A 26,331-nucleotide genomic window follows, 5' to 3' on the forward strand; every position below is an offset into this window, starting at 1 on the left:
TAACAATCCTAACAACTCTGATATGGCTGTGTTTTTCTATGTGTATCGTCGTATATCTCTCAACCTATTTTTGCCATTCAACAATATATCAAACATCGTCAATTCCATTGTTGTCAAAATGCACATTTGAATTGCATATTTTGATTGCTTACTGTATGTGATTTGATTTGAAAGATTTAAATTGACAGAAACTTTGCCTATAACAGCAATCCGTGTTACTTTAAGATGTATTTTTACACTTAAATGATGATCATACAAAAGGTCTAATTAGTAAAATAATGACTCAATGATCTAGGTAGTTCATATACCTATTATAATTATTGGTACTCCTTTTACTGAATTGACTACTAATTAATTCAGCTATTGTATAATTTCTTTAAGCTACACTAGGATATCGTCTATTTAAATTTAAAGATGTATTTAACAATTTAAAAAAGTCGCACATCGTATAGCGATTCTTGTAACACAAACGACAAACGCCAGTTGACAGCTTTGTACGACTGCTGTACAATTATATTTATTGTAGTTTACTTCACTATTTTAGTAGGAATTTCAGTGTTCAGTGTTCAGTTTCAGTATAAAAGTCTGATTTTTCAGAAATTAAATGTACGAGACATTTAATTTCTGAAAAATCAGACTTTTATAAACTCCAGAAACTATACTAAAATGGTAAAAACTAGTGAGTATTCATTAAAATCCACGGAAGTAAAGCCGTTTTCAGTGCAGCGTTTGTCTATATTTGAGTGGTAATTATGGTAGGTAGGTAAGGTATGAATTATTTAATTATTATTAAACTATTTGTGTAATAGATTGATTAGTGAAGTCTTCAAATATGGACTACGAAAAGACCCGAAAAATGTGCAGGTATTTCCCAAAATATGAACTAAGCCCTCTAAACTCATGAATTTTAAACACGCCTTTATTCGTAAATCACCTCTTTACAACAAACCAAGATTTGAAAGGAAAGGCCGTAACTGCAATCATTACTGCAAAGCGGCACACAATGCAATGGCACAATGCAACCGCACAATTACCCTGTTTTGTATTGTGAACGATGCCTTGGGATCCATCGAATATCGTCAAAAGGAATGGCCAACTGAATTATATGTTTATTTTTGATCGAAATTATAGATTCATTATTATTTAAAATCACATCAATGGCTTTAAATGAAATGAATGAATGAAAATGTATGTATATGTGAATTGTTTGTTTATTCTTCATTGATGTTTAAAATCACGTCAATGGCTTAAATGAAATTATTGAATGAAAATTTATTGAGTTGTCATTACAACAAATGTACGAAAATTTTGTAAATAACTCTTTAAAAACGGCTTGTTGCGTAATTGTAATTGTAATATAATATTACAATTTATTGTAATATAATATTACAATTTATATAATTGCCGCACGATTGCCGTTTATAAAATTTGGTTATTTATGAAAACAACAATTTTGTTTTCGTTTCAATTTGGTCGGATTAATCCTATCTGAAGTTGATTACAGGTGGCAATAACCGATAGGGCCACTTTCCATCAGAATCTACCCTTAGTATGAGTTGTACGTCTTGACAAAATTACTGTTTTTGTTTTTATTTTACGTATTTCCCATATATTTCTAATCAGTTCTGATACAATTCGCTAGGGGCGCTGATTGGAAATGTATGGGCAAATACGTAAACAAATACCAAAACAGTAATTTTTCAGAAAACTTAAAAACTCATACTTAGGGTACAGGTGGTCTGCATACTCATTTGCTATTTCTAGAATATAAAAAAGAAGACTGCTTAACGGTTTACAACATATAACATAAAACCTATAGACCTACTTACGAACTCTTATAACATAATACATAAAACCTTACCAAAGAATTCCTTAGGGAAATTCGGCACAATTGTCGGAACACTTGTAGGTACATACATATGTTGCGTTCAATCAAAATTGGGATTTGAATACGTATTATATGAGATCATATAATCGGTATGTAATCGGATCTTAAAGATCCCAATAAAGATATAGATTTGGGATACGTTGGTAACGAAATATTATTAACAAGATCACATAAATTATTGGGATTATTTCTGATCTCCTGGTTAAACGACATTGTAATCTTGAACGAACGGACGAAAGAAAATTGGTTTTGAAGATGCTCGAACCCTTTGTGATTTCACACACGACTGAGAACTTTTTTTAGATCTTTTAGAGGTGATGGTTGCGTTACGATGTTTTTCTTCGCTGTTTTGAAAAATCATGTGATTGAAAATGAGGTCTGGAATTTGAACCTAAGAATGAGACGTTGAATTTCTAACCACTAGGCTATTACTGCATTTTTATATCATACCTCTATCACTATTCATTAATCTAGCGTGTATTTATCGCTGATACACAACAAAAGATTGAAAAAGATAAATCTAATGACCGGTAAATCCATTTCTTAATCACCGCATGCCATTATAGTGACAAATGATCGTAGGTCGTGGGTTCAATTCCCAGAAAACACGCTTATAAAAACATAATTTAAAACACTACGTTATATTGAAGCGTAAATTAATATGGTTCCGGCACTAGAATTACTATTAAAATTATGTCTTAGATTGACTAACTGGTCATACTTTTGAACTTAGGTAAGATTTTTATCCGACCGCGTTGTGTGATGTTTTTAAGCGTATTACGTCTTATGCTTGGGAAAATCATACAGCAGAAATGTACTCTCCAATTATGACGAATTGTAAGGTAGTATATATATTTTAGTACTAGCTGACCCGGAAACGTTGTGTTGCCATATAAATAAAAAATGTTAAGGGTGAACAACCCTTATCACTTGGGGGAGTGAAAAAAAGATAGTAGCCGATTCTCAGACCTACCTAGTGAAAATGCATATAAAATTTGGTGAAACTTGGTAAAGCCGTTTCGGAGGAGTACGGTGATTAACATTGTGACACGATAATTTTATATACTCGTATAAGATTAGTAGGCGCATTTTTGGTTTTATATGTATTATCTACTTTATATTTAAGGAGATACTTACAGTCTGTACTAATATACCTAATAGTGGACGTCTTTTATCAATAATTTCCAAACTAAACGTGCTACAAACTGCAGTGTTAAAATGGCGGACAATTGTCGTTTCTCTTAGTAACGGACCAAACCTGAATAACGTTGTTACGTGTGATAAAATTCTACAAAAAAAGTGGAATTATATTTTATTTTAACATAATTTACTGATCCAAATTGAGTTTGCCAACTTTTTCTTCATGTGTAACCTCATTTTTTTTCAGGAAGACCATAAGGTCTCATACTCATCTCATGGTAACATGGTTCTGTATTAAGGATCTCTCAAAGATTACTCGGATAGCTAAAGATCTTAAATCGAAGAGTGTTTAAAATATATCAGAGTACTACATGTCATATTTTTCCATATATTATGTGTAATCGACGAGCATTTAGTCCACCTGATGGTAAGTGGCTACTGCCGCCTGGGGACATCTGTAATCAACCCCAGTTTGGATTAGATATTCCTACCTGAGGCTACCCCTGAAGATGAAATTGGAACGCCTCGGAACAGTATGTCTCCTTACCATACTCCTTAAAGTGTAACACAGCAACGCTTAACACTATTATTGTTAATAGGTGTCGCAATGGTGCCACCGGAGTCCAACCATAAAGGGTGCTATCATCTTCTAAAGCGTGTATGATGCTGCAGTGTTTCGTGCAAGCTTATAAAATATAATAGAATGACATTTATTCATCAACAGACGGACATTCATAGCTTCATTTATTTGTACAGTACATACACGTGTACTCTGTACAGGTAATGCTCAATTTAAATAATGACTACAACTGTTCACTATATGTAACTACTGTGTAGAATATTTAGTACGTTTCACGCTCCGTTGGTCATTTTTCTCGTTCACAAAGAGAATGGCTAAAAACTATTCATGACAAATAGTTCAGTTTTGGATTTTAGAATACATATATTTGTTGAAAATTTAAAATTACTGTGTAACGTTGCACATATATGTAAAAGTACAATTATTTATAGTTATGTTCCGATAACACTACATCCAAACATATTTCTAATTTATAATAATAGTGTCAAGTGTTCTGATTTAAAGAATACTAGGCAGAGACATGAAGCGTTCCAAGCGAGTCATCGGCAAGCGAGAATCGAGGTTGATTTCAAAGGTTCATGGGTGGTACCGATCACTTACTACTACGATCCGTTAGCTATTCTATGGATCGATTGTTTTGCCTACCACAGATCGGAATTTTACAATTTTTGCCTCATAGAAATTGTCAAATTTTGACCTGTGTTAGGCAAAGATTGGCTAAATTGATTATAATAATAATAATAACAATAACAGGCGTATGTCAACTGTATAATACTTTGCTATTTCATAAAACGTGAAATGTAACTTTCATTTTATAGAAGCCTACAGGAGCGCTTGCATATTATTAGTAACAATATTTATTCCTATACTATAATAATAAACGGGGTCAGTCCATAGAACCACGTGTTGGCAACGCTACGTCATAAAATGTTGAAAGCCAATCTTATAATGTACTGGAAAATTGGACCATTTCCATTTAAGTTTATACTTGAGGAAACTTTCTCTATACAGATGTCTTTTACTTTATTATGAAATATTTTCAAACTCAAAATCGAATGCTAGTAGTCAACGTTTTATGAAAACAATAAAGATAGCGAATTATTTCACAAAATGTTCTAAAAATACAATGAAAAACTTTAGTTTGTATATATTATTGCAATATTTTCTACCTATACGGATACTATACTATACGGATTGAAACAAACACGATCCCGGAACTCTTTCTTTTTATATTTTCTACATACGTTAATCTTCAATTTGTTTTTTATATGATTGAAGAAGCAATCGAGTAAGCAATCCATCAGTCATGCCTACAACTGACTGAAAACAACGGACAACTTTATCACTTTCAGTATATCCACCTGCAGACAGAATGTCTTGTGGTATGTTCCCACTGTCACACTTTAGATCCGAAAATCAAACTCAAAACATTGCACACGAATTATTAGAAAATAATTCTTACCATTTTCAAGTGGAGACCTCTATCTGCCATCAACTCCTTCGCCTTGAGTTATAAAACAAAAGAAATCCTATTTTAAAAGAATAAAACTTAAAAATTCTTTACAACTACCGGTCTCAATCGAGACACGCCTAAGCTTTTAATACTTTAAAGGCCTACTTAAACTTTCCGATTGAAGTTTTCTTACAAGAGTTCGTGACTACCCTTACTTTTTATTACTTTATATAGTTATATTATTCCACTTCGCTGATTCTTAGACTAAGAAAAAATTTTGTGTTTAATAATTTGTACATAATTGGCCATTGAGTACACTAAAAACTATTCTTTGTATACGATACTAGCTGACCCGGCAAACGTTGTGTTGCCATATAAATAAAAAATGTTAAGGGTGAACAACCCTTATCACTTAGGGGTATGAAAAATAGATAGAAGCCGATTCTCAGACCTACTGAATATGCATACAAAATTTGGTGAAAATCGTTAAAGCCGTTTCGGAGGAGTCCGCTAACTAACATTGTGACACGAGAATTTTATATATAAGATTATAAGTACAAATACAAACATACAGTAACTTTATAAATACAAATAGAAATCTATTGCAGAGAGAGAGAGAATAAGAGAAAAAAAGTTGAATTTAGTAAAGAATTCATCTTGAGTCCTTAAAATAGGAATAGGCTGACTTTAGAATAAGTATAACATGCATGTGCGATACATGGCATGTCTTTGGCCTTTTTGTTTGGTATTGGATTTCTCATCATGCAAGAGGAATCCTGAAGATATTAAGAAAATTTCGATAGCATGATTGAGGATGGCCTGGCGCCATTGCTGGCCAATTTGCGAAAAATGACCACGACATCACAATTGTTATAATAAATCGATTAATTAATTTCTAATACCACACAAATTTAAATTTGAATTATAGTTACGTCCAGATCTTTATTAAACTTTAAAAAGATATCACTATGCTTATAACACCCAATTTTATCTTTTTTAACACATAAAACGGAACTCTGCGAATGCCGCAGCAAAAATATTTCAAAGAATAAATAAAACCTAGTAGGTCTTACAAAAAATATTCCAACCTAGTTTTTCTGTCACAGCGGTTGCATTGTCAGTCAGCCGCATTATTCGTGTCCCACATACTACAAGCCTTAGCCTGAATAATTCCTAACACTTCATTTCACACATATGAATACGTTACTTGAAATTCAACTTTTAGTTGAGTTAAAAAATATTCCTTTGTAATTTCTGTCTCTATAAAATTGGGTTTATAATTATGAAATGTTTTGAATGAAATAGTTGATGATAAAGATAGTTGATTAATATTTCAAATTTTAATTATTTAGGTCGTCAAATTTTTCAACAGTTTGTAAATTAGTGCTATCAGTAGATACGGATTTTTGATACATTTCTCGTACATGACATAATTAAAACTTAACTTCAATAAAATATTTTCAACTTGACTTCCTATTATTCTTAATTCATCTTTCAACATTCGTAATCAAGGTTGCAAATCCACAGCTTTCCATAGTTAATATGTTAAGCAGTGACATCTCATTAATTTCAATGCAACATCTCACTTGGGAAATCCAAGGTGATCCAAGGTTCTGTCCCTGTAGTACCGGGACCAGAATAGGGCTACGGTATCCCCTGCCTGCCGTCCAGCAAGCGACCCCGGGAAGGACAGCGGTTTGTGTGGTCGCATATCGCTGTAAACACCAGGGGATGTGAGAGGTGCATAAATTGCTCCCCCCAGGACAGGGCCCGATAGAAGGACATCGCGTTAGGAGAACTCCGGTTGTGTTACGTTGGAGATCCCGGAGTTCTCCACCAAACGCCGAGGAGGGCCACCGGGGGGGTTTTAGTGCAGTAAAAGTCCCACATAAGACGGCGTCACCCCCATGGCGTCAGGTACCTTTTGAAGGTTTCCCCTTCGTCAACAGTCAAAAAAGGTGGTCCAAGGTTCCAGCCCCAGGCAAGCACTTTCAAAGCCCTCTCGTTCCGAGAAGAGACCCGTGGCTAGCAGTGGGACGGCAATGTATGTACATACGTCTACTAAGTATAATGATTCTATGGACTATCATAACCTAAGTTAGTTCTAAGTTATTCTCTAGTCCTGACCGCCTTTCCTAAACTAAAGTGCTAATCAAGCTTGCATGTTCGTGACTAGTTCATACCTCATTGTTAGACGTTGAATGATACGTGTTAGCACCATGTGAAACAACGCGAAACAGTTGAAGTTTACAAGTATCCGTGATCGTGATAAGGGTAGAAGCACTGATATGCCCCGGGACTCGAATCCCGACCCGCATCACACGTCAATTACCCATTGACGGATCCAAATGGAGTTGACGGTAAATCTTTGTTTTCTAACAGAGATTTACTATACGTCAACCTATTTTTTAAACTTGGAAGTAGCAAACAAACATGCAGTCCACCTGATGGTAAGTAGTGGTTTTACCGTCCATGATTATCAACCCCAAACAATATTAGAACCATATCTGAGATAGGCCACAGATGCGTTGCTATCTGAATACTAGGTTGGAACGCTTCCAGTAACTATGTCTCCCTTATCTCACCCGTCAAACCAAAATAGCAGCATAAGGCAGAAATAGGTGAGGCAGAGGTACTTTCAGAGTCGTACCACACAGGGTTCTATCACCTTAATTTTTCTTTGATTTACGTTGTCATTTTCACTTATGACGAACACATAGGCTTTCGATTGGTGTAGATTGGTTAACATACAAAGTGAAGCAATGTCGAGCGTGGTTGGGATATGGAAGGGTAATCGCTAGTAGATAACTGAGCGCTTCCGTGCTTCGGAAGGCACGCGAACCTATCGTTGTCCGTTGTTATCATTGGATAACATTAAACTGCATCTAAGGTAAAGGCGGTTGGAAAATTTACACAAAATTTAAGTTTAAGTATCGTAGAATCCTCTGTGGGCCGACTCCGATGGCAATACCGCCACACGTATTTCTACCTAATAACAGCAGCGTTAACCGCTGCTGTACCATTACCATGAGTTGGCATAGAAACGCCACTATAGAAATGGTAAATAGAAAACTATTGTCATTTTGCTAGTGAATAACATAACTACTATCGTTACGGTATTTTTTGACAACGTCTGTCAAATTAATGACTCATGGGACCGAATTTGTATGGCAATAGATCATAATGACATTCGCTAGCGATTTGATTTCGATAGGTTTTTTACGTATCGAGTTACGTCACTACGGATTTTAGTTCTACGAGTAACCACCAGAGGCGCTGTACAATTTTTCATACATTTATTTTACGCAGTCGCTAGCGAGTAATACTTTTGTAAACTCATGGTAGTCCTACTGTGTTCTGGTTTGAGGTTGTATTAAAGGGGACATACTTTGCCGAGGCATTCCAGCTTAGTCCTCAGAGGTAGCGACATATCTATAGCCGGCCTCAGGTAGGAATATCTAATCTTGTCTGGGTTAATTATTACAGGTGGCGAGCGATGACTGCAGACGAAGTCGCTTCAAGGCCAATTAGTCGCTTACAATACCAAAGTATCCCGTCGCCGGCACTGTTTGCTGATCCTTAACACTCGTGTGTTATCACCCTTATCAGCTCCTTTCCCTCCCATTAGCCTTTGGTTATAATGTATCTAGTAAGATTTTTAACACACGCCATAGAATTTCCAACTCCATGACAGATTTTTTCTATGTACCAAAATTTTACAATTTATTTTCTTTCTTATAAATCTTAAAGATTACTAAACTCTACGAAATTAGATCCCAAAGTCAAAGGCATCGCTTACACGTAGAGCGAACTATATCGAGGATAGTATCTAACATGTTCAAAGCTGTCATACACAAGACATTCACCTGACTCGATAAGGGTACGATCTATGATACCGGGATCGAACCTCGACCCGCGTCAAAGACGTCAATTATTGAGAGACAGGCACATGTAGTTGACAGTTAACTCTTTGATTACTGTAGAAAGACTTATAGAGGTCACTGTATTTCTGAAAAGTAGGACTCCCGGGTTCGATTCTAGGTTGATGAAGGTAGGTTAGGGTCTGGGTGTTTGTGTACTCGTCTTTGTGTCTCTACTACGCCAGTTTAAAGACTGTTGTTTAAACAAGAAACCGGCAGCTCTACAATAAGAGTATTTTTATAAGTCAAGTTAAAATAATATGTTTGTAGTCCAACCGTTCGAAGCTCGATTCGAGAACAATTTGAATTTTGAAAGTTTCTAGCACCTTTCCCCTTTTTTATTTGTAATAACAGAGTCTTATTGATTGCTGGATTAATTTTTTTGTTTTTTTTTTCTACTAATTTTAGAATTTTTCAAAAAGATAAACGATTCACTATTGAACTTATTTTATTATTGTAAAATCCGATATTATTTTCAAACATTAGCGAAGCGTATGCGTATCAACTATCTTACGTGGTAAGTGGGTTTAAGCTACCTTCCACTTCGCTTCGTACGCTCCAAAAGGGTTGATTAAATCTGCCATCCCCGCAATAATCACCTCTATTACCATCACGTATAGATCAGAACTGCGTGAAGCTGCGATCGTCGCAATGCCGGTGCACAGTCAAACACACCGACAGACGATTTAAAACCTTACAGTAATGCGATGTGGTTCAGCTTTCAATAATCAGTGACTACTGCATAGATATCAGTTCGGACGGCATTATGCAATACTGAACAATTAGTCGGAGTCTATAACTTCGTGGTTTGTACGGGGCAATTTAGTATTTAAATTTACGTTTACCATGGATGTTAATGGAGCAAATGTTATGGTTATGGTTGTGATAGTGACAAACGAGTAATAATATAAGGGTTCCATGTTTACTGTGACTTACCCTTATTTAATAATGAAAGGATTTTAAAGATTTATATAAAGCAAATAATATTTAAACGATATTTAGACAAGGGTAAAGCGGTCAAGTAGATAACAATTTACGATAGATGCATGCATAATTATAATATTATAATAATATAATTCCGACGTAATAGAAAAAGTAAAACTATAAGTAATAAAAGTATCTACAGTGGGGCCATAATAATAAAATGAATATTTGTCTTAATTATTGTAAGCAATTATATTAACATAGCATTTCTGAAAATGGTTTCTGTTATATGGATTAATCGACAGACTGGAGTAGGAACCACCATCCCATAGGAAAGTTGCCAAAATATACATAATTCCTTAATAACTTACTCGAATTTAGGCAAAACCTTTTCCAAATTACTTCAAAAGAAACATAATTCCATTCAATTTTAATATAAACCCCACAAAACGTTTGGTACACAAAGAAGATAATATGACCATACTTAACAATAAAATCGAAACGGGAAATTTTGAAAACAAACGCAAAGAAACTTGAGTTGCTAAGGATAAACTTAAAGAAACTCTCAATTGCTAAGTAATTAACGTAAAAAATGTACACAAAAATCTACATCTCAGTTGAGACGTAATGACAAAGATTATAGAACAATACTTTGTGGCTGTGGTCCGAGTCACAAGTTTCAAGATAAACCAAAAATATATATTTCAATAACGTCACTTATCAGATTCTAACGCATTTTATATTTTAAGTAGTAAGTCATACATACGTACAAAAATTAAGTCCATTCAAAAAAAGATCTCAACGATTAGCGACACCTATCGGGTCCAAGAGTAGTCTATTTTGAAACCTAGAACCAAACTTGTAAATGCAAAAAAATAATTGAAATCTGCTGAGCACTTTCAGAGATAATAGTGTGCGAAGACATTAAGTAATACGTCATTTATAAAAAGAAAAGATATCAAACAAACATGTTTTATAACTCTTTTGATGGTGTGTGCTCACTACTGCTTATGGATATAACATGCAACAATTCGCAAATAGAACATGAGTACTATCTGAAACTGATCACATAGTACGTTTCTTCCCCTGAGAGCTAACCCGGGGATCACGAGTCTCAAAGCACTAAGCAAATTTACTCTGCTTTACAAACATCAGCGTCAAGCCTTAAAATATAATATGTGCCTATCTGTCCGTTCTATGAGACCACTACAGCTTGCTTTTGAAATAATGCTTGAAGCGAATGAATGTTTCTGTGGCCATGGTAGTTGAAACGCTTCAAACTGGAACACATTTACAACGCTGTTACATTTAAAGATGAAGTAGATATGTAGAAATAGTATGATTACGTTGTCCTGGCAGAAACATATCTAACAGATATGACACTGCCGTTGAATGACTGAAAGTTCTAATTTTAAAGGAGCAAGTTGGTAAGTATCGTGCAAGTCTTATCACATCATTCCTACTAGAAGACAACAGTGTTTAATACTGCTATTAAATAAGAAATAAATGTGGCCCAAGTGGCTACCCTTGACAAACACCTCCAAATTAGTATTTGGTTGTTGCGAAATGACCGGCAAATTCTAATTTCTTTTATTTATTCTTGAAGACGATGATGATAGATACCATACGAAACATTTATGGACCATATTTTAACATAATAGAGGATTAAACTAGGTCACGATTTTTACGCAAACTTTACGGCACCATTGATGATATTTTTTATGAATACCCAGAAATACGAATATCTATTGTTTAGAGAAAATCGAACAATACCGTAATCAACATAACCATTCGGTCTTAAAAATTGCGGATGTTGTATTTTTAGTTTCGATCCAAATGTTATCAATAACCCTTTGATCTGGTATCAAAATATCAATTTTCGAGCACCACTTCTAGGAAAGTCTTCAATTTAAAATTGTTTATATAAGTTTCCATTTAACCGCATTTTACTTGATTGTTTGTAATTGAAATACTGTGCAAGAAATTCTTCATCGTAATAAATATTCTATGGATTTCATTCTTCATCCTAGAGGTTGGATTCATAAATAAGATATGTTAACGTTGCGTCAGTACCCCAGATGATAAGGTTATAACACTTCATGAAGTGTCTTTTTTGCAATTAAATTTAAACCCCTTTTAAAGAACACAGAAGCATTTGACTGCCGACAAGGTGACACGACACAACACTGCTGACAAGGTGACACGACACAACACTGCTGACAAGGTGACACGACACAAGACTGCTGACAAGGTAGAAAAGACTTCAGTGATTATCGTCAGCTGCTCTTATTTGGTCAAGAGAAGCGTTTTTCATCGGTTATTATAATTTTGTAGAATTCAAACATCACGTAAAAATATAATATTGTAAGCATTGTTTTTATAAGACAGAGAGGGTGGTACTTTTCAGTCAAGTCAATATGTTATATGGACTTCTATACTACGCGACTTGGGTATTTCTAAGAAATGCTATTCGGTCAACCCATCATAAATTAAGCGACCTTCAATACTTCACAACTGCCATTTCCATGAAAAAAGTCGATAATCGCTCGAAACTTAAGGCAAGTGTCAAATTATTCATCACACGGTTGTCAGTGCTCAATGGAGAATGGTCGTCGCAAGCGGCTAGAATGGTCGGCGGCTGTTACCGACTGGACAGTAGATACACCATGGTTTTAGAGAAAATTTACTTTAAAAGTCTTTTTACAACCTTTTAACTTAAAGTGTTTCTTCCTATGTATGTATTGAATTGTATGTATTGATTGAATATGTTATAGCCCTATATACCCCTATGTTATAGGTTTACAATTAAAGGGCTTTCTGAGAGAATAAAAAATAAGTTATTTTTTTAAAGTTAAACATAAATGAACCCTTGTAAAACCTTGTGTTCGAATATGTTATTTTATTAGTTATCAAGACTCACCAAAGTCATTAACTCGGCAGATCTGAAAGCAAAAATATAAAGGTTGATCACAAGTTCAATAAACAAGAGACATAATATATCCCGACGTAAAATCACAAGATACAGTATCAATACGCCGCGTCTGTGAAATCTTAACCTAATTTGAATTGACAGCGCTAAGTAGGACTGAAATTATATCTTCAATAACACATCGGTCGGATTATGAGACTTGTTGAATCTATTTAGTCAGACTTCTGAAATATCAACGATACTTGTTATTGTGAAGTTTTTTCAGAAGATTGAATCAAAAAATAATGTAGTCCATCTTACTGTAAGCAATGCCTGACGCCTATGGATATCTGTTACCGATTTCATGTAGAATAGAAACTAAACCTGAAGTAGATTTCAGATGTGGTAACACTCCTGGAAAGAAACTCCCCTGATATGTAAGTCAACTGGCATCCACTCTCTTCTACTGAAACTTCTACCTAATAGGTGTGGTGGTGCTACCTCACCTGTCAAACCATGTTACTTCTTGCATTTGGTGGAAAATTGTGTATAATGGCTGACTTACATATAGGTGATCATTCTAATCCTCCTAATTGGCAAAGCATTTGTGATCGGCTTCAGGTCGAACCGCGATCCTGTATGAGTGGCAGTGAACAATTGCTAGGCATAGATACGTATATTCCTATTCGAATGCAATTGTCTACTCAATGAAGAATAAATTAATCAAGATTACAATGAAACTGCATCGTTAATTTTTGAATTGAGATTAGTTGATCCAATTGAAAAGTTAAAACGTGAAGGACTCGAGAAGAATACGATAGGATTTATCAAGAGGGTATTGTTATACCGTCACGGGTGAAGCGAAATAATATCATTATGCATCTACTCATACTTCCGTCCATTATAGCTGCAACATCTTCTATTTTGTCAAGATTTATATATTAACTTTGCTAATTTTCACTGAGCGACAGGAGCAAAAATAGAAGCAGAAAAAGAAAATGCATATCTAATGATAAGAAGCTACTGCCATGGAAATCTGTAATCAACCCCAGATATGATTATGACGATGACGTCCAAGTTGAAATCCCTCGGATGAGTTTGTCTCCCTTAACACACCCGTTAAACCAGAACACAGCATCGCTAAACATTGCTGCTGTTAGGCAGAACAAGGTGTGACGAACTCCGTAATTAAGCCACAAAGGGTTCTACCGCTATCTACGCTTCAGGCCAGTCAGATCATTTAAGTGATAAATACGAATGGTGTGACAACTTCAGCTCCGTCATATATAATTAATTATATGTATCACTATGTAAAATTCTATTATATTTACTTTAAAAAAAGATGCAAATTTCCACCTATGGAGTTTCTTCTCCACAGCGAAACACCTTCCGAGGCGGTGGTGGTTTGTTGACGATCAAAAAGAGTTCTATATGAATCAATTCTGAATAAATGAGATTAGAAATTGAATTGGGTGTCAAGTATCTTGCTATTCGTAATTGCCTTCGAAAGCATTTGCAAAATAAATACATTCCATTTCCTTTCAGTCATGATGTGAAAGCATGTTTCGAGATAAAAGATATCGCGAGAAAATTCGTTGCAAGCGTTCACTATTATCATGCTAGCAACACTTTGGCAAATTGCAAACTGTGATAAGATCTTGCATATTATTATACGCATTACTAGTATGTTAGTATTTAATGTGAATTAAATTCGCCAGCTCTAAAGAAAATATGCACGGTATATAAAAAATCATAGAATGCATAGAAAATATAATAACATGATTGAGAATATTTGACTCGGTCATGATTTTGTAGAGGCCAGTCATAAAAAATACGTAGTTTTACTGAATGGAATATGTACATTAGGATTTACGACAATGGTGTTTTTTAATCTGGTTGAGGATGGCCAAGTCCAAAGTATGAAGATTACGCTATTTTTTATACTTTAAGTTTTGGCCATTCAAGCTTAATTGAAAGTTCAACCTGTATCTACACAGAAAGCAATACATTTTATTTATTGACTTCAAGTATCGTCATAATTAGACGTCAAAACCTCTGTAGTTGCGCTTTTGGTTACGCATTTTATTTTACTTGTATCATACTTTGTCTTTTCCTACTTTGCCCAATCTCCTTTTCATCGCTCATCGCGTATTTATTGGCAATGTCCCAAGTACCTTATGCACGATCTAATTACCTTTTATTGAGATCATATCTGGATTAATAGCGCTGATACGATTCACTAACAGTCATAGATTGTCTGTGGATGGTATTAATGCCCATCATTAATGATCATTAATGAACTCCTTCTATTCGAATATCTGATTATAGTGATTTATACTCTGTTGAATAATTAATTACACTTAATTACGTTAATAACATAAAATCAACTCACCGGATAATTATAACAAATATGAATGGTATTGTTATTCTGTTGCTATTTTGAAAATATATTCGCACGGGAAAAAAAATATAATTATAGCAATTATAAAAACATCTTATATCATCTAAGATACAAATGGACGCCTAAATTAATTGTTTTTTATGAACACCATGATCCAAAAACGAGATTTAAATTGATAGTAAGCAAACGATGAAAAACTATTATATAATTACAGTTGGGTAAACAATTATTATAATTTTATTCATGTATGAAGACGTACAAAAAGTATTTAAGTGTCTAATTTTTTTTAGTAAATTCCTAGTTCTTTGGTATTTGATTATGTAATAGCACGCACAAATTGTAAAATATTATCAACGAAAATTATGTAAATTTGATTAAAATTGTCCTTATTTATATAAGCACTCACAGAAACGCTTATATTCATTACTAGCTGACCCGGAAAAAATTGTACCGCCTCAAAATCTATTTATCAAATATATTTCATATAAAATATAGCCTATGTTACTCGTGGATAATGTAGTTTTCGAATGATTTCATATAAAATATAGCCTATGTTACTCGTGGATAATGTAGTTTTCGAATGGTGAAAGAATTTTTAAAATCGGTCCAGTGGTTTTTGAGCCTATTCATTACAATCAAACAAACAAACAAAGTTTTCCTCTTTATAATATTAGTATAGATGATACTATAGTACAATAATGGAGATTTCATTGAATTCCAATAGTGTTCCGACCTATAAGGATGAAGTTTATATGCCTCACCTGGGTTTCTTACCGCACTTTTCAAATAAGAACACTATAATTAATACGAGTGGTTCCTCTTTCAATTATCAACGTGGATACCCTAGCAACGAATAGTCATGTAAATAACATAAACGCGGAACGAAAGAGGCAAGCAGCGGTTTTCGGCCTTCCATATAAGACAAAACGTTCACAGAGCAAAAAGGTTGAGAATACCTGTCGGATTTATACATACTATTGTCACATCTATTGTTGAAACCGTAAGAGCGAGAATGGTATGTGGCTTTTTTGATTGGTTTTTGTGTGATTTGTCGTGTGTTCGCGTAAAATTATTCTTGTCTGTGAGACGCCATCTTAAACCCATAAACTTTGTTTGTATTACATTGTAGAGAATCGTAAAACTTGGTCGCTCGGGAAAGAATGTTTGGAAGATACAAATTTACTTATTTATTGTCGAGGTATTACTTAGATGAAGCTATTTATTGTTGTTGTGACTGTGCTGATTAACGTTCAGTAATAAATATATTTTTGTTGTTGAGAAATAGGTTAACAGCTTAATATTTGATTTGTCCCTGTAGTACCGGGACCAGAATAGGGCTACGATATCCCCTGCCTGTGTAAAAGGCGACTAAAAGGGGCTTCCGGGGTTGCGGGTGGCAAGAGTGGGTACCTTTAGAAGGTTTCCCCCTCCTCAACAAAAAAAAAGGGTTAATATTTGATTGTATTTATTAAAATACTAATTCTGTCTTTTTGGATACATGTTCTGCTACAAAGCTTCATCAATGTTGGTACATATCCAGCTAGCTAAAAGTAATCTGTTATGTAATTCAAAAATCTGTAAATAATTTGTACATTGCAACAAATATGTATATAGAAGTAAAGAAAGTAGGTGAAGTGAATTTCATAATTACACTTACCTAGCGATAAGGCAAATGTGCTTTGAAGGGTCCGGGACTTACAATAGATAGTGGACATCACTAAGGGAAACGACAATGTAACACTTGTTCAAAGTTTAATTTAAGATTTTAAGGCCTCAATGTGATATAACGCTCCAAGCATACCTCCAGGCAGATCAATCCACATTTTGCACTATCGTGGCAAAAACTGACAGCTGATTCAAGTTTATGACCATGACACATGACCTAAGCGATTCATTCTAAAAGTAGCGCCCATCAGTGGGAGAGTAATGAGTTGAAAATAACTACTATTGAATCTGACATAAGTCTTACCTCTGAGGATTAATCCAGAAACGTTACATTTACTTAGAATCCTACTTTTCAAACACACTTTATTGAAAGATTAAATAAGATAAAAACAAACCAGAGAGATATAGTATATACCTTCATCATCAACCCATTACTGTCCCACTGCTGGGCACAGGTCTCCTCTCAGAATGAGAAGGATTAGGCCATAGTCCACCGCGCTGGCCAAGTGCGTATTGGTAGACTTCACATACCTTTAAGATTTTTTATAAATCTCTCAGGTATGCAGGTTTCCTCACGATGTTTTCCTTCACCGTTTAAGCAAGTGATAATTAATTTCTAATACGCACATAAATTTGAAAATCAGAGGTGCGTGCCTGGGATTTGAACCTCGGACCCCTCGATCGAGAGGCCGCGTTTCTTAACCACTAGGCTATCACTGCTAGTGTATACCTTAATTACTAGTAAAAGAAAACTCGAAGCTACAAACACGACAGAGTATTTTCAAATAGGTAGGTAGTTACAAATCAGAAAACTAACAATTTACGTTTTTGTCGTTGTAACACCGCCTCGTTTCGTGATCAACTATCCCGTACAAATTCAATTATAACTCCGAACACATTTTTGTACGGCGCCCGTAATTTTTCAACATTTCCAACATTGTTCCTAGCTTTTTGACCTACTTTCGCTACATTTGTGCCTCGTTTTAAAAATGATGAAAATTTTCAGATTTAATTTCTTTGCTCGATTTTGTTTCGGTCATCGGGTTATTGACCTCGATTGAATATCAAACGCTCGCGACTAAGTGATGCATGTATCAATGAAGATATGACACGTAACAATAATTGTCGCGCATGATGTAGGTATAATTTTAACAAAATTCAAGCAAACCCCAATATTTTTTATTAAAAATAGTTTAGAAACTAAAATACAATTACAAAATGAAACACATGTTATTCTAAGCATATTTTCTATGCTTAGAATAACATTCAGAGCAGAGCCATGCTAAAGGTCTTAATACAAAGAAGAAATCATAACCCTACTTTTTGCTTCGCGCTAGATTACTTGACTTGGCTTATCTATGTTTCTAAGACATTAAATATAATATTGTTAAATAAAGTTTTACGGCATTTTACGACTTCAGTTTAGAAAATCAACCACCACATAAGTAATTGATTTATCAATCAATGAAAATATAATATTTTATAATTCAAAAACCGAAACCATCAAAAACATTGTTGTTTATGGAAATATTTTTAAATTAAAAACGTGTTTTTATTACTCACTCAAGGTATTTGAAAAAACAGGTTTTCGTGAGCATAAAAAGTTCCCAATATAGAAAAAACTTAATGGACGTTAAAAATAGCAAAACCTCTATTTTAGCCAGCCGTCTGTTACCATAATAATTAAGTACCAAATATGCGAAAAATTTAAAGACTACCAATGTATCCATTGATGTAACCATTGATCTTAAAGCATTTGCAAGTCCAAAGGCTATGTTCACAGTTTTTTTTATAATATAGGAGTAGCAGACGGGCATGCAGTCCACCTGATGGTAAGTGGCTCCTGCCGCCCATGGACATCTGTAATCAACCCCAGATAGAATTAGATATTTTTACCTGAGGTCGGCCATAGATGCGCCGCTACCCCTGAGGACTAAACTGGAACGCCTCGGAAAAGTGTGTCTCCCTTACCACACCCTTCAAACCGGAACACAGCAGCGCCTAACACTGCTGTTATGAGGTAGAAATAGGTATGGCGGTGGTGCCGCCGGAGTCGAACCCCAAAGGGTTCTACCACCTTTACAGTTAGTATTGTGGCGCCTATTTGCATAAAGGGTCAATTGATTAAGCATTTCACGTTCGAAACTCAATAATACCTAAAATTACTTATTAAACACCTAATTTGCCTGCTAGTATTCACATAAATGTTCATGTTTGAACCGTCTAAATTCCTCATTAAATTTTCACATGATAGCAGTTACACGTCCATCTACGTCTAACCCAAAACCGATATTCAGCTCACTATAAATAAGTAAATAGACATATCGCTCTGTAAGTCTATCTCATCAACTCGTTACTGTCCCACTGCTGGGTACGGGTCTCCTCACAAAATGAGAAGGATTAGGCCATATTCCACCGCGCTGGCCAAGTGCGTATTGGTAGACTTCACATACCTTTGAGATTTATTTTATAAATCTCCCAGGTATGCATGTTTTCGTTCACCGTTTAAGCAAGTGATAACGAATTTCTAATACGCACATAATTTTGAAAAATCAGAGGTGCGTGCCTGGGATTTGAACCTCGGACCGCTCGATCGACAGGCCGAATTTCTTAACCACTAGGCTATCACTGCTATATCACTCTAAATCACTCTGGATGTATCTTTTTGTTCCATTGGGTACACCTGTGACCTCTCTTCTTTGGGAAAGGACCACCACCAACTTTGTCTACCACAGCGGTTCCCAACCAGTGGTACGCGGACCACCAATGGTCTGTAAAAGCTAAAATGTGATCCGCGAATGATTTAGGTGGTGAACCGATTGGAACTAAGTGATGATATGTGTGTAGCTATTTGAGTAACAATATTAGTCTTAGGATAGTCGAACTAGTAAGATTACAAAAGTTTTAGTTTGATTATTTCAGTTTATTTTTATTATACCTACACAGTGGTCCCTGCTAACAAGAATGACATAAAAATAATCCCTAAGAAAAATTATTGTCGATGGGTGTGGACGCTAGCTAATCTACATTTGTGACCACCAACGAAGTCGGCTTCTAGCAGAATGCCTGTTCTATAAATTTACATGTCCATGAAGATGTTTAAAGGTGGCGTTGTTGATGTTTGAAGGTGGTAGAATCCTTTGTGTTTCTACTCCGGCGGCACCACCGCCACACCTATTTCTGCCTAATAACAGCTGTATTAAGCGCTGCTGTGTTCCGTTTTGCATAGTGTGGTAAGGGAGACATACTTTTTTGAGGCGTTCCAACTTAGTCCTCCGGGGTAGCGGCGCATCTGTGGCCGACTTCAGGTAAGAATATCTAATCCTATCTGGGGTTGATTACAAATGTCCATGGGCGGCAGTAGCTACTTACCATCAGGTGGACTGCATGCTCGTCTGCTACTCCTATGTTATAAAAAAATGTTCAGTAGTTACTATTACCACCAGCTGTATGTTTCCTACAAATAAAACGACCTATATACTTATACGTGCGAAATACAAACAGCAAAGGTTTTAAAGGCATATTTATTTACTTCAAATTACTTATTCTGCCTCTGTATTTCGCTTCTTGTTGGCCCAGAGCCAGCTGAATGTCTGCACTGTTTGCGCTTTTGCCACTCACCGAAATGCGACCTTACTTTGTCGTGAAATACTTCAATTTCTCCTAAAGAACGCTGTTCTACGTCTTTGTACCTAACAATTTCGTATACCTATCTTAGTTTTGCTCTTGTTTTTAGGTGAAAGAAATAAACGCTAAAAATTTCAGTCACAACTTTAGCCAAATACAAATTGACGCTCAAAAATCGGTTATCTTAGGTACAACTTTTTATGCCTGATTATCTAGCTTAATTTTATTTGTTATGTTGGTCTTATTTTTATGTTACAAAAATAACAAAGTTGTAGTACTTGAAACCAAACATACAGGAATCCTGCTAGAAATTGATCGTACATGTGTTACAGCTACCTGCAATAATTTAGAATTTATCGTATTAATAGCGTTGGCACTTCTTAAAACTAGAATACAGTAGTTAACTCTGCTGCTGTTAGAATTAAATGAAATCGCAATAAAGAATTCTACCACCATTCTCCTTGACCTTAAGGATTCCGCAGACTGGTCAAAAACTAAAACATTCAACATTCTGTAGAAGAAAAAGAAAAAATGTCTCATTTTGTCTGATGACGTAACGTCCCATAAAACAAGTGCGAACTACTCAGGCTTATGAATGTAGAAAGCGTTTAACCCCTACTTTATTTTTTCATTTAAGTTCGAATCCCACTAACTTATTACGTGTGTTGGCGCTACGCCAGCGATGGCTTACTGATTTCACGTCACGGATATATAGATTCGCTTACTCAGAGTTTATGAACGCCTCGTAAGCGGCGATTAATTAGAGCTTATGATTATTTATTAGAAGAATATCTATGCTTGCAGTTTTGGAATATTTTATTTAAAAAACTTAACTTGATAATTAGTTACCACCAACCATTGACATATGTATGTAGTCAACCTTAGTAAGGACAGAAGTTCAGCTTTAAGTCATATGCGTGCCTTTGAGGACTGTTCCATATCATTCATACCAGTACACAAAAGTGTTTTACGGGTAAAACCTCTCTGGGATTCTCTACGTAACGTCTGGAATCGGTCCTGGATCCTTCATCTTCAAGATATTAATCCACTTATGCTTCGCTCTCCTCTGAACACATTTTTCTACGGACTTCTTCGGGTCGTCCTGTGACAATTTGCTTAAACAGGGTTGCAACTCTTAAATATTTCTTCCCCAACTAATGCCTTACCACGCCCTTCAAATTTGTTAACCTTTACTCTCAATTCTGCAAAATCACCACAACTGGCAAAATGCCAGCCTTTTACTGAATACGTCTATACACAACCATTGTACGTCTCACTTACTGCTTACTGGTGTTTGAAGGTTATTCTGTTATTACGAGTTAACGCGCGTGTCTCCGCCAGCGTATATTTTAAGGCATTTTTTATAATATAGGAGTAGCAAACGAGCATGCAGTCCATCTGATGCTAAGTGACTATTGCCGCCTATGGACATCTGTTATCAACCCCAGATAGGATTAGATATTCCTACCTGAGATCGACCACAGATGCGCCGCTACCCCTGAGGACTAAGCTGGAACGCCTCGGAAAAATATGTCTCCTTTACCACACCCTTCAGACCAGAACACAGCAGCGCTTAACACTACTTAACGTAAATAGGCAGAAACAGGTGCCGCCGAGGTCGAACCACGAAGGATTCTACCACCTTCGAGTTTTTTTTTACTGTAACCTTAGTCACAAGTCCCAAATTCCTCGAAAAAATAACGTAAGATCTACGTAAAAGTTTCATCAACATCGATTTAGCCATCTCCTAAATTATCTGCACATATTTTATTTCTGTCAGATAATCTTTGCGATAATAGTTTTTTAACAATCTTTTAATTCTCTGAGCTTCCATAGGGAATTAATTTTGGAAATGTTTTTCGCTCATTTGTGTTTTTCAAACGCACAAGTACTCGTATAAGTTTATCAGTTCTAGTTCTTGTCTTAAACGTAGATGAGTAAAATACATAGATAGATCATTCCTAACAAGAAAGTGTAACCAGTTTTGAGAATTGAAATTGTTGCGTAAATAAAGTTTTGCCACGTCTCCATCCTAAAATGTCCCTTAAATGTTTTAAATACTTATTTATTTATTACGTAAATGACGTAGCATTAGTTATTTATACGTCTCTAAAGGTGTTTTTATTTGTCAAGAAATCAAACAATAACTGACAAGTCAGCATTTTGTGGCTTCATCCAATCAAGGCGGAAGTATCTTTCTATTAAGGCCTCTCAAGTCAGATCCGTAACGAGTGTCATAACCAGCTAAGAAACGAGACTTTTCTTTACTGTTACTGTTATACTTGATATTAAACCGGGGTTTTATTCCATTTTCGTATTTTTTACATCTAGTTATGGAAATGGTTTTTTTGCACCCGTCTCAGCTGAGAAATATATTTTACCTTATTACAATAATACTTAGCCCAGTTTTCTGGCAGAGTATAGTGCCAGCTGGGAAAAAAATACTTCACCTAATAGCATTTCATTGTATTATTTTTCTGTAGACACAGTCGACAGTTATAAATTTGCAATCATATCCAGAAGATGAAATAGCGTCTTCTTATAAGTCGCTCATCTACTGTGGTCTTCGATATGCACAGCCAAGAGTAGATATTGTCTTTGAGCGCCAACTCTTCTTATTTTCTCTTGGAGATTTTTGGTGTTTCGTTTGCTGTAACCCACTTAGAGATCATACTCCACTTGGCTGTCCAAGTCTACTGATTATTTAATAGATGATAAGGGCTGTTAGATTAATTTAATTTAAGGGAGACATACTTTTCAGAGGCGTTCCAGCTTAGTCCTAAGGGGTAACGGCACATCTTTAGCCGACCTCAGGTTGGAACATCTAATCCTATCTGGGGTTGATTACAGATGTCCATGGGCAGTGGTAGCCACTTACCATCAGGCGGACTGCATGCTCGTCTGCTACTCCTATATTATAAAAAAAATACGCTTCAGAAGTAAGAAATGGTAAGCTATATAAATAAACAGGTTTCCAATTTTCCAATCTTACTTGACTTTATTATTTACTATTTCCCTGACGTCACATATTTCTTCTACAAATCCCTACCAACATTAATAAGACGAAGAGCTTCAATCACTCCTAATACACGTTATTACAGAACTCTGACGTAACGCGAATCAATATTGATGAATGCCGATTAAATTGACACGGTTGGAATCAGCCGTTTACGGTATACATATTTGTATCGGAAGTTAAGAAGTATTGATACGAATTTAGTACTCCTTGTACTCCAATGTTTATTTTTTTCAGCAATTCCATACATTTTTTTGATGTATAAGTAGGGAAAAAGCATGCAGTCCACCTGATGGCACGTGGACATCTGTTATCTACTTCAAAATTAGATTTATTGATGAAGGTGGCCACAGATGCGCCGCTACCTCTGGAATAAGTTGGAATGCCTGGCATAAGTATGTCTCTTTTACTACAGCCCTTAAAGCGCTTAACGAACTTAACTTTTGTTATTAGGCAAAAATAGGCGAATTCAATAGTTCCTGTACTCAAATAATTTTGTGTATTATAACAACAACAACATAAGCACTTCAACTTCACCTGTAAAAACTATTTCCCGATACTTAATTATTTTTCGTATAACAAATACAACTCAATACATATTTTATGCGGATTAAAATTTGCTCGATAGAAATATATTTTGAAATGCCAAACTAAAATTTCAAACCAAAGTAATTTTGTCACCTACATACGTTTAACACGGATTTGACTAAAACTTTATAAAATGTCTCTGTGGTAGAATAAAATAGCTAAATGCACTAAAATGAATTCAATTCAAATTCATTGCTTCCTTCAAAGACTGACTTAGAACTCACTCCTCATTTTTTATAAGTTGGACACCATGAACATGACATGTGAGCCCATGGCTCTGTACTTACTCTAATAGAAAAGGGTTTTATCTGGAGTCGAGAACAGAAGGCCACCTGATATTTAAGTCGGCGGGCCTTCACAGCTTCCCCGAAAAGCAAGAGCTGATTCGCCCTAGAAATAAGTCTGGCGATGATACATCCCCACATAATTATACTTATTTACCCACCATACATTATTAGCCACATCATTTTGTTAGCATAACTGCTTTATCGCACCACCAAATTTCAGTAAAATATTTATCTTAAAACCCTGCGTATTTAAGATTACTTGGTTACCGTCATATAAACCTATGAGATAATTCAAATAACAATAATATGATAATACCCTAATTATTCAACCCTATTCCGACAACCCTACTTTACCCTAACGTTATTTGCTGCCATCATTTTGATTAATCGATGACGCTGTAACTGGTAGTTGATGGATAATTAGCTTTATTCATGTCCATGGTTCAATTAATTAGTTCAATTTAAATTTTAGTTCAATTTAATTGGTAAAATAATCCAATTTACATTATTTGGAATATTTAATGGGAACGTGTTATTAAAATTGGAATATTTGATTTTTCGCATTAATGCTAATGGCCTCTGAGCTGGTAATGCATGATAATTAACTGATATTTAATAGGTTTATAGTTGGTAAAACATTTCGTTGTAAGCCTGTGGCATAAGCAGTGATAGCCTTATCGTCTTTAAACCATTACTGCCCTGCGGATTTAAGCGATAGTCCAGGGCACTGGTGAACTGTAAGTTGGTAGACTTGATATAAATCTTGAGATTTTTTTAAAATCTCAGTTATATTTTTTCGCCATTTAGTCGTGGTTGAAACAAGAATAATTAAACCTTAACATGCGCATAGATTTAAAAATCGGGCCAGAGTGTGTGTGTAAGGATTTGGCACTTGGAGAGCATTGTGACTTGGTTACCTAGGTCCCGTGTCACTAAGTAGAATTGCTTTTTAAACCTCGTTCACAAAAAAACAGTGGGAGACTTTTGAGATATTATAACACGATTATCTTTCGTCTGCCAACTTCGCTAACTTTAGCAAGCAGAAACTAATTTATATGGTTCTATGATCGAGAAAAGTTACAAAATCAGATTAAACAGAACAATTCTCTTAATCATTTTAATTAAATAAATTCACTAAATTCAAGTAATTTCTTGAACTTCGCTAAATTAATTTAGAATTGTTAAGGAATGTAAATTCACTTCTGTCTGCAGTTCAAATAAATTAATTTCCATCTGCTACAACAAAATAAATTCCTTACATTTTATGTTTCGTCCACGATGATGGAATTTTCAATTTGTTTAATTTTATTTCAGGGAAATGTATCATACATTGCGATACCTGAAACTATAGATCGTTTACAGTAAATATTTAGAAAATGTAACTGTTATTAACAAAGCTGTAATATTTAATTTAAATTGAAACATATTTCGTTTTGTGTCAATTTCGAACTGCAATTCTATAGTTCACGAGTTCATATACATCATGCAAAATAGGGTAATACTCGCTGCAAGTGTAGCACGGAAATTGTTTGATGTAGGTACTCGTATATCATGTTCACGTATAGTGTCTAGTTTGCTGTCTTGGAAAACACTTTCCACCAGAGAGCATCGCTGTAAATATTACTGAGTTTGCCGCAAAATACCTTTGATAGGCCATTTCCCAGTCATACCCACATACGTATATCACATCTATCATTATAATAATTAAACGCTAAAAACTTACAAAAATATGTTTAATGTTTGACGTGGATTCTTTATTGACTATTATAAACTTTTATGGTGATGGATCATTGTCTTTGGTGTTGTTACAGAGCACGGACGATGTTGATATTCTATCACGAAGAAGCCATCGATTTTTAACGAGACGTAAGCATATTCAAAATTAGTAACCTTGTGTTTACAACACAGAGATCCATGGAAAATCACAAAAATAG

General features: G+C 35.1%; 1 protein-coding gene across 2 annotated transcripts in view; it reads right to left on the bottom strand.

The window, feature by feature from the left end:
* OAR2 (octopamine receptor) overlaps positions 1 to 26,331 on the bottom strand; it is a 164,749-nt gene that overhangs the window by 116,986 nt on the left and 21,432 nt on the right. The window contains exon 2 of one of the 2 annotated variants that reach the window (XM_073080056.1): positions 12,826 to 12,847. The exons of the other annotated variant lie outside the window; for it this stretch is intronic. The gene's annotated coding sequence lies outside the window, so the exon portion shown is untranslated. The remainder of the gene's footprint in view (positions 1 to 12,825; positions 12,848 to 26,331) is intronic. 2 annotated transcript variants of the gene reach the window in all.

The sequence above is a fragment of the Epargyreus clarus genome, unplaced genomic scaffold, assembly GCF_041222505.1.
Source record: "Epargyreus clarus isolate Ecla_fem2 unplaced genomic scaffold, WU_Ecla_fem_2.2 ptg000002l, whole genome shotgun sequence".
Taxonomy (NCBI): Eukaryota; Metazoa; Arthropoda; class Insecta; order Lepidoptera; family Hesperiidae; genus Epargyreus; species Epargyreus clarus.